This window comes from Corvus brachyrhynchos, unplaced genomic scaffold (assembly GCF_000691975.1).
Source record: "Corvus brachyrhynchos isolate BGI_N302 unplaced genomic scaffold, ASM69197v1 scaffold14, whole genome shotgun sequence".
Classification (NCBI taxonomy): Eukaryota; Metazoa; Chordata; class Aves; order Passeriformes; family Corvidae; genus Corvus; species Corvus brachyrhynchos.
In genome coordinates, this window is record NW_008239110.1 from 846736 (window position 1) to 862225 (window position 15490).

Here is a 15490-nt window from a genome sequence, read left to right on the forward strand (position 1 = left end):
ACTAATATCTCTAAAATATGTCAGATACTTTAAAACACCAATCAGAATCCTCAGCTGACGTCATGCTTCATATCAGATCTGGTGTTTCATTATAGTCTATCTGAAATGTGTTTTTCATTTCCATCATATAAAGTTAAATTGTTTTACTTAAAAAAATATCTTCAGTGATGGAGATAATGAAATATAAGAATATCTATAATAAAGAATGACAAAAGAAAAAATTCAAACATACAATGGCTCTAATTCAGACTGAATATTACAATAAGATATAGAAAATTAGCGGATATTTGATCAGATCTTTGAAAACAGAAGCTCATCTTATGGTATTATTGAATTCTAAATTATCATAGGTTATTTCTTTTAACTTGGATCCATCTCAACTATATGTATTAAAGGAAACCTAATTAAATTTCACCTGTGATACCTCAGACAAAAAGTCTGAGATATCAGCACAATTGTCACTATAAAAATAGTACCATAGAGTCACCAAGACCAGTAACCAACACAGAAATATTTTATAATAAAATTAAGTTTCGTTCATTTGTTACCATTTTCTGTGGTTACTCCAGGAACCAGGGGTGACCATGAAGTCTATTCAAACTACTAAAAGGAATCAATCAAACCTGACTCTTACCCAGGCTTTCTGATCATATACTATCACATGACAGACTCATTTTCAGTTCATAGATGTTGCTGAAGCCTTAGGTTGTAGATTTTCTGAAAGGACTGGTCTTTTTATACAGTGCCTATAATCTACTTGCTAAAATGCAATTTTCATCTCAGCTTGGGGTTCACAGGTTCCTTATTCTGGTTATGGAGATCATTTTATTTAGCAGTCAGTTTAAATCTACTTCACTTCTGTAGTTATTCAGACTGCTATTACAGTAGTGTGATCCCCTCACCTTTCAGAACATGTATTTTCATGTTTTAGTTCCTGACCCACTGTTAGCTACAGTTCTGCAAATTGTTCTCATAAAACTTCCTGATAATGTCGTATTTTTGGCTGCTCAGAATTTTCCTCTCATCTTTCATGACTAAATTGTTCCTGATGCTTTTTAAATATACATTTATAAATATATATATGCTTGTGTGTGAGTTTGCAAAAATCATTTCTATTTTGAACTCTGCAGACTTTGCAATTTTCTTCAGTAAAAATATTGCTTATGAAAAGCATCTCAGCAATGCTGGCTCATAAAGAAAGCAAGCAAGCATGCAAGGCTAGAACACTCAGTTCCCCTGTTCATTTATACATTTAACATACACTCATAGTCAGAGCTCAGATATGGAGATGACTGAACCTAGTGGTGTTTGCTTTCTCTTACCACCTCACAACTGCTAGGGGAGACCGACAAACTGCTCACCTCAACCATTCAGGGAGAGCTGGATCTTTAAACTGGGATTTGGGAGAAAAATAAGAGGGCAAGGGAAGAAGATGGATGATCACTGGGTTTAGTTGTTTTATAATAAACCCTGCAGAGCAAAAGTAAGTGTAACTGTTATTCTGTAAATCACATATTGGGAGAAATGCTTTGATTTTTTGAGGTAAACCCAAAGAACTCTGGCTTCCTTTCTCCAATTTACGCTTCTCCAATTTCTCCATTTACGCTTCCTTTTTTTTTTTGCAGTGTGTCAACTAAATTCTGGGCCTTGCACAATCACAAAATTAAGTTCATTTTAAACCTGACATCCATGAGACTTTTATTATATATAATCTAAGACTGCTTTTCACAATTTGCCAGCCATTATGCTTTACAAAGTTGCCTACATTCAGTTGTCATCATTTGCCTAATGCTATAACTGAAAGATATCTAAAGCAAAAAAAGAAAAACAAAACCAAAATCTTTTTGTTCTTTGTTATGGCTAGGATTCCTAGACACCACTAAACCAAAAATAATAAATAATTACTTCAAAATACAGAAACAAAATTCTGTGCTTGTTTTCTATCACCTTTCTTCAACTTCCTAGTAATTGTTTCCATGATGCCTTTCTGCACTAAGTTAAAGAATGATCTTGCATCAGTATGCACAACCACCATAAAGGCCCTTGCACATTCTTAATTTAGCTCTCTTCAGAAAAGCCAAATGCAGATTGAAGAGATGGACAGAGAAGAACTTTCTAAAGTTCAGCAAAAGTAAATGCAGGGTCCTGCATCTACCTGGGGAGGAATAACCCCAGTCACCAGCAGAGGCTGGCGCTGACCTGCTGGAAAGCAGCTCTGTGGAGTAGGACCTGGGGGTCCTAGTGAACAACAAGCTGTCCATGAGCCAGCAGTATTTCCTTGTGGCCAAGAAGGCCAATGGTGTCCTGGGGTTCATTAGGAAGAGTGTTGCCAGCAGCTCGAGAGAGGTGATCCTGCCCCTCCACTCAGACCTAGTGAGGCCACATCTGGAGTGCTGTGTCCAGTTCTGGGCTCCTCAGGACAAGAGAGACAGGGAGCTCACAGAGCAGGTCCAGTGGAGGGCTACAAAGATGATGAGGAGACTGAAGCATCTCTCTCATAAAGAAACTAGACTTGTCGAGCCTCAAAAAGAGATGACTGAGAGGGTGGACCTCATCAATGTCTGTCAGTATCTGAAGGACAGTGCCAAGAGAATGGTGCCAGGGTCTTCTCAGTGGTGCCAAGGAATGGGGCCAGAGGCGATAGGAAGAAGATGATGAACAGGAAGTTCCACCTGAATATGACGAATAATACTGTGCAGGTGACTGAGCACTGGAACAGGTTGCTTAGAGAGGTTGTGGAATCTCCCTCAATGGAAATATTCAAGAACCATCTAGGCACAATCAGGTGCCATGTGCTCTAGGGTGACTGTGCTTGAACAGGGAGCTTGGACCAGATGGCCCACTGTGATCCCTTCCAACATTACCCATTCTGTGATTCTCTCATTGAGCTCTCTATAAAGGATTTTTTTCTATCAATTGAGCTAAATCTGTAGTTCTTTCTTTCTTTGTCCCATTTTCCCAGTTTAGGCAACAGAGCTACATTCAGCACCTCAGTATCAGTGTCATCAGTGCTGTGCAAATGTGGACTCAACTTCTCACCCTTGGTCTTTGATTTATGCTTCTTACAAATGCACAGATCTTTTTTGACATTTCATTTGAACAGCTGTTAATCTTGAATCAGTTGTCCAAAAGTTGACTTCTCTGGGCAGATCTATATGTGCTGCTGTGGTAATATGAAACTTAGCTATTTAAAAACATTCTGAATGTAGGTCCATCTTGCAAATAAAACCCATTTGCATTTCCTATGATTGCTTATATTTTGTTGTTTCCTGTACTTTTTAAACTGCATATATTTTATATTCTAGGCAGTCACATCAGTGTCTCAGAAGCCCAGTAAATCTATGATGTCCATCTTGCTTGGGGGAACCCCACTGTTTTTTGGTGACAAAGTTCAGGCAGTAGTCCTAATCCAGTTAACAAATACTTTTTTAGATACTTCCAGGAGTTTTTTTAAGTCTGAATTTTGCATTTTGGTAACCAAAATTCTTCATAACATTTTTAAAATTTTACACACTCACCTGCTTACTTCAATAAATCATTTCAATTCATGCAAGAAAAGAAATGTCAGCCTTATAATTATTATACACCCACTTTTTGCCACAGAAATTTTTCAAACAAAGTTGTGCAAGAGTGCAGTATGAGTAAGACAGCATAAGCAGTCTTGTAAGATAAGTATTGAGAGTTTGGAGTGCTTCCAAGTAGGTTGATCTTGAGTATAGATTATCAATACCATCAAAAGGAGCATTCTGGAAGACAGCGTATACCCCTAAAAGCTCTGTGCTCTAATTAAGCCAAACCCTGGGCAAGATGGAAGCAGAGAAATTCACTCTTAACAGTGATGTGAGGGACTCTTCTGTTCTGCAGCGTTAATTCAATGGAGTTCAGACTGGTTTTTTGGGTCCCAGCTAATAATGTTAGTCTTGGAAATTAATCTGTAAAGCCAATAAGCTATTCCCAAGAATGGAAATATGAATTCTGCAAAGCCGATTTCTCAATTCATTCTTCCTGTAAGAAGAAATGGAAATTAATGCAGTTGTTTACATGTACTAAATATAATATGCTAATGGACCAGTCATAAAAAAAAACCCCCTCTTTTGAAAGACACTGTATAAGTGGAACTAACAAAGTAGGTTTTTACATAAAGGAATAGGAAAATAGGAAGGTTTTTCTCTTTCTACATGTACACAGACCAAAAAGTATATGCTCTTCTCAGTAGGAATACAAAAACTAATTTGTTCTTACTTTAATATAACACCTGAATTAAGAGTACTCTCCACTGCTGGTGAAGTCAGTCATTTAGCAGTGTGTGGCCTCTGAAATCAGAACAATGCTTTCAAGAAGAGTTTAAAGAGACTTAGTGGTACTGCTACACTGTTAGTCAGAAATCTATTTTAAAGTGAGCATGTAACTTTCAGTCAGTGTATATAAATTCAAACAATTGCTTCATTTGAAGCTTCAAGTTACACAAATCATCAGTGCAAATTTCTGTACAAGCACAGAAATTTCCTATATACCTGACTGACGTGTTCACGCAACAAGCTCCATGTCTCTTGTGTGTGTTGATTAACTACACTTATCTCCACAAGCCAGAATATGACTGCTCTGTGTAATCTGTTTGCAGGAGAGAGATTAATTTTCATGTTTTACAAGCCATGCAAAGCTACATTTTTGTTTTTATAGGTTGGGTAAGTCACACTTGATATACAATGATGGATTTATATACTACGGTTTTCAGGATGAGAGAAGATATTTGGAGCAGAAATACTATAGATCAATATTTAAATGGAAAAATACATTAACAGGTAGATATTAATCTAAGAAATGTTACAAAAATTGATAGATAGGATTTAGTTTTATTGGTTTACCTGCTACATTTGAATCTCCTTTTTTTAACCAATGCAAAGTTATTCTATTTTTGTACGCTGAACAGACATATTTGAGAAGAACAAGTTCATCTCTAGAACCAGAAATGTTATGTTCACTAGAAAAAAAAAAAGAGGAAGATAATGCTGGCTACTCCTAATAGAAACACCAGACAGGCATTACATAAAGTACTTTATCCCAAAACATGTCCATAAACTTGTTCTGTATATGCATTATATTTTTTTTGTGTCTCCCTTTCTGGCTTGATTTCCTCTCATTAGAGGTCTGGCAAGGATGAAAAGGATACTGAAATTCAGAACAAATGACAGCATCACCATTATATAAGAATTACACTTTATGCATCTGTCCATATTGTGATGAACAGTCAGTTTTTGACTTGCAGCCTATGAATTTAAAGATCTATTACCTATATATATTTTTATTTTTCATTTCATAAAATTAATTGTGCATATGAGTTTAAGTAATAGATTTGGAGAAATACAGAATATTTTTCATACCATGAGGAATAATTTTTCATTTATCCCAGAATAATTCAGATTATGTTAGTTTATGTTTAAAAAATATTAATTTGCCAATCAATAAAAAAAAATGTTTGCTTTTAAGAAAAGATGGAATAATGGTAGACACTCCTAAATGGAAATGAGATCTTGAGTAATCTCAGAAGAGATTAGGACAAGAGAACTGAGGGAGAGCATCACCCCTAGAAGGAGACAGATGTCAAAACTTTTAGCAAACAGAAGCAAAGGGCTTCAGTTTGTGGAGGAAGGCAAGGGACACAGAGAATTGAATTCCAATTTGTGGTGGGACAATGGTGCACAGACTATAAGAAAAAGAAAATGGTAAGAGAAGAGCAATGGACATTCAGCAGCAATTCAGAAGGGAAGGAAGCCCTTCAGAACGGAGGATGATTCAATAGCTTACCAGAGCCAGAGTTAAAGGAGATCATGGCCATTAGGGGCTAAGGCTTCAACGTGCAACAAGAGGAGAAAGGATGATAGGGAGATGATTGAAAAAAAGTAAAAGAATCTTGGAGGGGAAGAGATGTTGGAATGAACATGGATGAGTTCAGTGCAATGTGACATCCTTAATAAGCTGACATTTTATGAATAAAATCTTTAATATTAGTCTTCCCAACAAAATGTACTGTCTTGATGAAATTAGGACAACTCACTTGCAGACCCATATTAATTACCTTTTACGATGTTCACTGAATGTGTTTAAAGGGTGCCAGCAGTAATGAGTAATCAGGGGTAAAATTGGAATATAAATACTTGATATTGCACTTCTTCTTAGGTGTTGTATCATGACATATTTCCAGACTAAAGCTCTGTATACACTGCTGCAGCTTTCAGTTTTTTTAAAGACCTATTAAGAATAATTTAATGGGAATAGAATAACAACAAAAGAAGCAAACAAGTTTCATTGTCCTCTCATGTTACTTATTTTGGATCACTAAGGGAAAATAGAGCTAAATCTTCATTCAACAGAAGGTGTTAAGGCCCTTTGAACTTGGTTGAACAGGTTTATACTGACACTAATGAACTGCATTCTTTTTCCTGTAATTTTATTTTGCCAGTCTTTCTTTATCGCCTCAAACTCAGCCCAATCTTTCTCCATCTTTAAAACTTTTATTAAACAGTGAAAGAATATCTCCTCCTTTTTCTGCCTGATGATTTGAAGGAATGTTGTAAAAAGCATTCCAGAGCATCAAAATGACTGAGGTTATCTGATAGGTTAAAAATATCTGCTGTGTGTTCCTCTATCCCTCTCATATAGAATAAATATAAATGAGAAACATAATCACATATTACCTACATTTTCTTTCCTTTCACTTTAATTTGGGTGACAGTGATAATGAAGGTTAAAAAAGCCAGACTGTTTTTTCAGCCAGACTTTGAAAATTCTATTAGTTCTTAAGTAATCTGTAAATTTCTATATTCAAATAAATGCATTAGAAATATGTGTGCATATGTGTTTTGAAATTTTGTGTGCATATATTCATTCTCTGGTAGCCAGTCAAAAAATTATTTGGAAGAGAATGAAATCTTATGTCTTACTTGCAGTTCTCATGCCCAATGCTAACTTTAACACAAAGCAGGAAGAGTTCTGATGAAAAAGGTGTTGCATTAAGAAGGTAAATGTGAAGTTTGGTTTGTGTTGGTTTTTTTGTACCTGGAAGCAGCTTTTACTGAATGAGGGAGGTGTGGAACTTTGAAACTTAACCTGGAAATGAATTTAAAGGAAATATGCCAAATAACCCCATTAGAGACACCCACCATGGATATAAATCTCACTGCTTCGGGTGAAGAAGTGAGGCTGCTGATGAGCAGCAGGTAATGTGGCCCTACTTTGATAAAAGGGCTGGACTATGTTGCCTCCAGAGAATTATTTCAACCTAAATTATTCAATAATTTGGTGATTTAAGAGTTAAAGAAAAGAAAAAAAAAGAGAGAGAGACAATAAGTAGGCTTTAGGTCAGCTTCGTATCTCAGATATTAAGATATTCGAAATCTTATACTAGTAATTGGAGCTACTCATCCACAGCTAATCAATGCAAGAACTTTCACTGATTATGGAATAGTTTAGATGATAATCTGGAAAAAAAAAAAGTATAATTTACAGTTAAGTGAAAGCAGTTGAATCTTACTTCCCCTAAAAGCATTCTTGTCAGTCCTTTCACCAACTTGGGTGTGTTTTACTACTAACAGCATCTTAATTCCAGAGCTTTCATAAACTGGGTCAGCACAAAACTACTCTTCTTTTTGATTGATTCATGTTTATACCATTTTTATTACAAAATATCTATCTGATTTCATATCTCAAATTCAAAAATATCATTACCAGTTCTACTATCAGCTGATCCTCCTACTGGTGATGAGGTATATATGACCTTCTCTTCCAGCCAGAGGATTTATTCTATCACTGACAGGGCAAAAAGCAACCACATACAAGTGATCAGTTCAGGCATTTGGTCTATCCAGATTATATTTATGTCCATACTATAACTGAATACTAATATCTGAAAATATATCCTTCTTTCGTAGGGGGATGTTTTCTTTATGTGTAGGAGTACATACCAAGGAGACCAAAGAATATTGTTGCAGTACTATCCATTCAGCTATGTTTTGTGCATTATCTGAAAAATTTAATTATTTCAGATTGCTTTGTCCCATTAGTACTTCATTCATCTGACCACTGTGATAGGCTTTCTGCATTTTTGCTGATAAGCATGAAATGGTTCCTGGAATAAATCTAAGAATCTTTTGGCTGGTATTATTTAACACTATCCAGGATGGATTCCAATATTCAGAGTGTTTTTCTGCTTTTCCTGGTATTCAAGTATTTCAGTATGTGCTTGTTTGACATGAACACCATGACTGTGATGTTATTGTTCATAAGCATTTTTTGATCCTTACAAAATGGAGCAATATGCTTTCCTACCTCTAAGCATGGAGAAAAGGATTGAATAAAGTGGTGATACTCATTTCCTGATTTCCAGATGACTGAGTTTTCCAGTGTCACTAATACTCATGCACTTACAATTTCACTCAAACAAATCCCAGTCTTTTCTCAAAGGACTTCTCCATTTCAGCCAGTGTGCACTCCTGGCAGCAGTGATTGGTGATCAGTTTGCAGCAAGTCCTTTGCATCATTCCAAGGGAAAAAGAAACATTTGCCAGAACACATACTTGTCTTTCTGACTTCCAAATCCATGGGAGATATAAATCAATACAGTGAAAAGAATTATTTAATTTCTTTGATTTGCCTCACAATTTTCTGCCAAAATAATAGCTGAGGTTTTCTTACTCTTCACAACTTTATATGTATTAAAGCCATTACAGACAGGCAGCCTAGTGCCTCCTTGGGACAAGAAGTTAACTTTAACCTACTTTCTTGATATGTCTAAATTTTTATAACATAGTGCACAAGTCAAAATCAGCATTGTTTCATAATATGTGAGCCTCACCATATATATATGGTGTCTTTATTTATATGAATATATCTATTTATATACATATGGATATTATCTAAGATAGATTTTAATATCTAGATTGTGGCACCTTGGAGACACTATAGATAAAGATTCATGTTTTTGCAGGATTACACTTCAATTTGAATGTTCTTGCAGATTTCTAAAACAGAAATTAAAAATTGAGACAGAAATTGAAGCGGTAAATATACCATCTTAATTTTTGGTGCCTTTTTCTTGAGTTAAACAATACCTAGGTCTCACTTATAAAGTATTACTACAAAAGGTCATATAACTATTCCGAAGGATTTGGGAAGTTTAGCTATTGCAAGACTGACACCATTGATTATACAAAATCTACTAGTGCTAGAAAATACAACATTCTGCTAAGCTTTCCGGATGCCTCAGACACGTCTTGCTGTTGAAAAGACAGAGCAGAATTGGGGTTTCTCTACATTCTCCCATGGCAATATATATAAAAACATAATACTTGGAATTTCCTGTATATATCATTTAGGATATTGCTCAAAACCTCACAAAAAGTGTTTTGCTTTTTATTCTAGATGTATATTGCCATTTTTGGAAAGTGTTTTTACTTATAAGTATTAAGCACAGAAGGTCCCAAGAATTCACAGCCTAATAGCACATCTGTTCTTTGATTAGCATGGCCATTTTCTGGCAAAAAGGAATACCATTAAGAAAAAGGAGCATCTGAAGAATTTACTATATTGTGCCCATGTCTTGAGGTGAATTTATGATAATATTGTATTCCCCTATTGTCTGCTTATTGCCCAGAAATGGGTCCTGCAGCTTTAAGCTGGGTCCGGGAGAGGGGGGAGGGAAGCCGAGCTAATTCATTAGTGTGGTTTGCGTTCAAGGACTCACACACATTTCCCCGCGTTCTCACTGCTGCAGAGCTGAGGGAGCACCTTCCTGCTTTATAGCCAGCCTGCTAGTTGAGGCAAGAAATTTTCCCAGGACTGCATACCGAAATCCTCCAGAACTTCTTCTTCTGGAACTGTTGGGCCTAGCTGTGATCCAAGAACCAGCTCATTGGACCCCATGGGGACGCTGCATCCCAGCCTTGGGCCTCCGGAGGGGCCAAGCCAGCTACAGACAGAACTCTAAAATCCACCAGCTTTCTCTGCATCAAAGAGGTTTATTATCTAGCATTACTCATTATTTTTCTTTGCCCTGCCGGCACTCTGCTTGTTACATAAATAGTTTTTTTCACTTTCATCCAAGAAATTTCTTTCATATTGGTGGGGAGGGAGTGCTGAAATCCATCTTCTGTGGAGAAAATGTCCCTTCCAGGGCATTTCCCACTAAACTTGTCTCAAACTGAGACAGCACATCACATTGGCCAATTGCCAACCACTTAATATGCCAATATTTTGAAGATACAAGTTAAGGTAACAGATTTTCAGTCTAACACTTATTATGACAGAATGTTTATAAGATTCTTCCTAACAGGTCATTAAAGATGCTACAAAAACCTCTGATGACAAAGCCAGTCAGTGTAGCCAGAGAGGTTATAAACACTAGTGTTTTTCCAGGGTGACAAGAACCTGAAAAAGAGAAAGGCTATGAGATGAAAAAATACAAAGTACAGAGACCGAAATGACAGTGTAAACATTGTGAATTATACTCTGAGAAAGGCCACAGTGTGTGCCAGCAAAGTGAATTGCTGGCTATCAAATGCTTGGAGGGGAGGGAGAGAGGGAAAGGAAGAAAAAAGAGGTGTATGGTTATAAACTGCTTAAGGGGAACTTTTCTCATACTTTGCTGACCTGGCAGAAATATTTTGGGTTCCTAATGGCAGCTCTTTTCACAGCTCAACAGGCACCAGGTTTCCCATTATGTATGAGTTTTTCTAGTCTTCATTGTGCCATCTGGAAGTGACAAGAAGAAAAAGAAGCTAGCTTTGACACATCTTTCCCCCTCTCCTCCCCTCCAAAAAAAACAGTCAATGAACATTTGATGGGTCATTTGTTGATAGTCAGGAGCTATGGCTAAATAAATTTGTTCCATATTTTTACACTGGTAATGGATGGATTTAGAGGTAAAATGGATATAAGAAGGGAGCTATAAATAACTCCCACCATCTATGTTATTTTACTACAATACTGGGGAAAGAAGGAAAATAAGTTGTAAAAGACTAGAGAACTTTGGGAACAATGATAAAGAAAAAGAAAGCTATCAATAATTGCTCCACTGCTACTCTCATAGTGACTTTTTATAAGACAAGAAAGTACATGCTTACATAAAAGTAATAATAGTATAATAAAATTTCTTGTCATTTAATGAAATTATTGATGTTAGTTCTTCCCTCAAATATGTACATGAGGGGTATTTTCTTCAAATGACAAGTTTAAGATGTCAACTTTATTTTCAAAACAACTTTTGTAAAATTTCCATGTATAAATGAAACACAGAATCACCGAAGGGGTCAGGTTGGGAGGGATCATGCTGATTCAGCTGGGCCAGTCTCCCTGCTCAACCACAGTCACCCTAGAGCACATGGCACAGGATTCCGTGCAAGCAGTTCTTGAATATCTTCAGGGAGGGAGACTCCACAACCTCTCTGGGCAACCTGTTCCAGTGCTCAGTCACCTGCACAGTACAGAAGTTCTTCCTCATATTCCGGTGAAACTTCCTGTGCATCATATATGCCTCATTGCCTCTTGTCCTATGTCTTGGCACCACCAAGAGCCTGGCTTCATTCTCTTGGCAGCCTTCCTTTAGAGACTTTCAGACAGTGATGAGATCCCTTCTTGGTCATCTCTTGAGCCTGAACAGGCCCAGTTTCCTCAGCCTTTCCTTGTAAGAGAAATGGTCCAGGCCCTTACTCAAATTTGTAAAGGTCTGCTGGACCTGTTCCAGGAGCTCCAGGTCTCTCTTGTACTGAGGAGCTAGAACTGGACACAGCACTCCAGATGTGGCCTCATCAGGGCTGAGTAGAGGGGCAGGATCACCTCCCTCGACCTGCTGGCAGCACTCAAATGAAGTCTTTGCTCTCTTTAAATCAGCAGAAGTCTCAGTATCTCAGACACAAAATACCACTATTTTGTTATTTAAAAATTATTATAATTTATTAAACCTAGTAAGTTACAAACACAGCATATGCTGTGGAATAATTCATTGATTTCCTTCCACAGAAAAGGACAAGGATGGACAAAAATTTTAATAGTGTATGATTCATGAGAGTTACAGGATTGAAGATGATTAGTTGCAAATTTTTTAACTAAACCACAGAACATCTGATTAACAAAATCTTGAACAAAATGTTCAGTATGAAAAGGTCAAAAAAACAATCTCATTGGTGGACTGTGTTAAGTAACATGTAGTAGGGGGTTTGCTTGTTTGTTTCAATCTAATCTTCATTTCATCCTCAGGAAAATAAAAAAAAACAAAACAAAACCCACTAAGCTCTTGATCTCAACAAGTAGTATATAAGACTTTATGAAAAAGAGTTACTTTAAGTATATGGCTGGAATAAATTTTTTTCTGATAGGGAATAGGGAGAATGAAGGTGTTAGCAGAGGTGTGAGGAAGGAAAAACTGTGAGTGTTAAAATTATGAGAGAGAGTTAAAATCTTATTTGCACTCACAGCTGAATAAAATATAAATAAATAATCTAATTTGACAAACAGAAGAATTGCTTAACTAAAAACGGTGTAGATCCAAAATATTTAATAAAACTTACCTCTGCAATCTGATAATTAACTTTCTAAGCCATGTCAGAGTTTAAATATGGCAAAAGACTGTCCAGAACAAACACAGCGGTACTCAGTCCATAAAAAACCACAAGAATACTAAAGCAAAAACCTACTATGATTCTGAAAGCACTGTACACCAAAAAACATAGGACATCTGGTCTTTAGGGAGCAAAACCCAATTAACAGTAATGGAGCATGCAAATTCATGCCAGCTGAGAATCTGACCTCACCTTTGGTCAATGAATTAATAATTTTTTTCCTCATTTTTATGATTATATTTATGTCAGCATTTTAAAGAGAAAATAATATTTCTTCCATTAAAAAGTTCTTTGTGGTTTGGCTGACTTCTCTGACAGTGACATATTGAGGACATTAATCTAGGATTGGTTTTGTGGGTTTTTTTCTTCCAGAGGTCCCTACGATAAGCAACAGCAGGTTTTCTGCTAAATGTCCTAATGGTGAGCAATACAAGTCCACTTATAATGGCTCAAAATAAATGAATGAGTTATCACTCGATGCAGCAAGGAAATGCAGTACTATCCTACAAGTGGCATAGCTGTCATATCTCTCTGCATTATAATGAATTACTGACACTACATAAAAATAATTGAATTATATACATTATAATAAAAATGTCAAAATATCGAAACATTAACAGGCATGGTTGAAATAAACAATTTATTGGCCACAGATCCTTCAAAGTGAACAGCAACGCAAGAACGAAATAATCAACCATTAAGCTGTGAGTCATAGGGTGTTAAAGAGCATACGTGCCTTTCTTAATTTTACCATATAGTGTGTATAGTCACCATTAAATTTAATGACAGAACACCCATTAACATAAACACTTGAAAGTGTTTCATGCACTGTATTTGTGAAGTTTGGATCACATATATCAACTGTATGAAATGTGGAAAACAACTGATGTGGAAAGATTATACCAAATTTCTATGACATTTTTAATAATTAGTATTATGTTCTCTGGCCACTAATCTGAACACTGAATCCCAAAATGTAATCATCAGGCCTTCTCTGCCTCTGTTAGGGTCTAATTAATTGTTGGACTAATACAAAAGTGCTTTAAAACCACTGATTAACTTTTGAGCAACTTCTCTGAGTCTGCATCAGTTAACAAAAGTATGAAAGCTGTAATAATATCAGGAGTAGCAAGAGAAAAGAAAATTGCCCTGCAAAGAACAATAAGATAAAAAAATATATTTTCTGACAAATATTTATTGAAATTACATTTGCTGAGCTCCCAGATGTAGTAGCATAGCACAACTCTGTATACAAATATACCATTTAAGATACATTATCACTGTATGCATAATTTTTGGGGGCTTGTTCCTTGTGTGACTGGCACTTCATCTGACCAGTGTTTTAAACTGCATTTTATTTGCACTTATTTATTGTTTTTGGGATGCCTTGATAAGAAAATTTACTACTTCAGATTTCTTTTCTCTTTGTGAAGTGGAATGAGTTCAGAATAAAGGCAGAATCATATAATCTTCCATGTCTTCTTTGTGGGTAAAATAATAATATCAAAAGTCTCACAAATGGATGGAAAATATATTATTGTAAATTCATATCATTATGTATAGTATGTATATATTAATAATATATAAAAATATTATACTAATTCACACAAGGCTATAGGGAGTGCATACCAGAGAATTAAAAGTAGTTGTGCCTCATGGTCTGTAATGCCCACAATATATGTAATAGTTTGGAACTGCAATTTCCTTCTACTTTTTTTTCATTCATTGATTCTGGACATCTCCTCATATCAAATATAATATCACTGATATGATCTACAGTATCTCTTGGTCATGGCAGATAATAAAATAATGTTATAATAAATAGGCAGTCATGAGTTGTCCTATATGGTTTTTATTTATTAAGCTATTTTTCAAATTGTAAATACTGTCAGATGAATTAATTTCAGAAACTGGGTTCTGTAATTTATTTTTCCAAACACTTTTATTTAAAATAACTTTTTTAAAAGCTTCTCTGGGATTAAAAAGAATAAATTACTTTCAATAGCCCACAAGGTAGAGAATCTCACATTCTCATTAATGGTGATCCAAAACTCTCTGAGAAAAGATCTGCAACTGATCCCTGAAATAATATATTTTTCTAATTTTAAATATAATGAGAAAAAAATTCTAATCTATGAAAATTGCAAGCATTAATAGTGATCCTTTGGTTCAAAAAGGTTCAAGGATTAACAGTTGGTCCATGGGACACCAAATAACATAATTTCAATATGCTATTTCATATGTCATTTTACCTGCTTTTTTCCTTTAAATTAGAGATTGACATAAAGAAAGAAATTAGGACCACAGAAGGTAACTAGATTGGATGATCTAGTCTAATTTTCTGAATATTCAATCTTTCATTTTTATCAGGTTACCCTCATTATGCTTTTAGTTATGTAATCTAGTTGGATTGGGACACACTGGAGTCCCTGTGTATACATAATGGCAGGACAGATGTCTCAGGATGCAGACAATTCTTAATTCCCACGGTGGTTTATATCATTGCGATTTTGAAAGAGCAGCCAGGAGGAAAACATCATACAAGTGTCACAGGATGGGAACATTATTTGGTAAAGCGCAACAGCAAGTTGAGTAACTATTTCAAAAGGGTACTGTAAGTTTTCTGAGTATGTTATTTCTAGAGCTGTGTGCACCTGGTAATTTAGAGTGATGAAGAGTTCAATACATCTTTGTCCCAGCTGATATTTATCTATCATGCAGTGTGTGACTAGATCCCAGTGGAGTATATATAATAATTAGACCTACACTCTACTTGATTCGCTTGTAGGTTAAAGGGCACAGTCTGAAACTCTGTTCTGTTAAAAACATATTAAATATGATATTAGTGGTCTAAAGCTATATACTTCCCTAGAGACTCC

General features: G+C 35.8%; 1 long non-coding RNA gene across 1 annotated transcript; it reads left to right on the plus strand.

Moving 5' to 3' along the window:
* Positions 1-2143: 2143 nt before the first annotated feature.
* Positions 2144-15141, plus strand: LOC108447988. Its single transcript, XR_001863732.1, has 3 exons — positions 2144-2270; positions 2786-2792; positions 15129-15141. It is a non-coding gene; the product is annotated as an uncharacterized LOC108447988 (long non-coding RNA).
* The last annotated feature ends 349 nt before the right edge of the window (positions 15142-15490 follow it).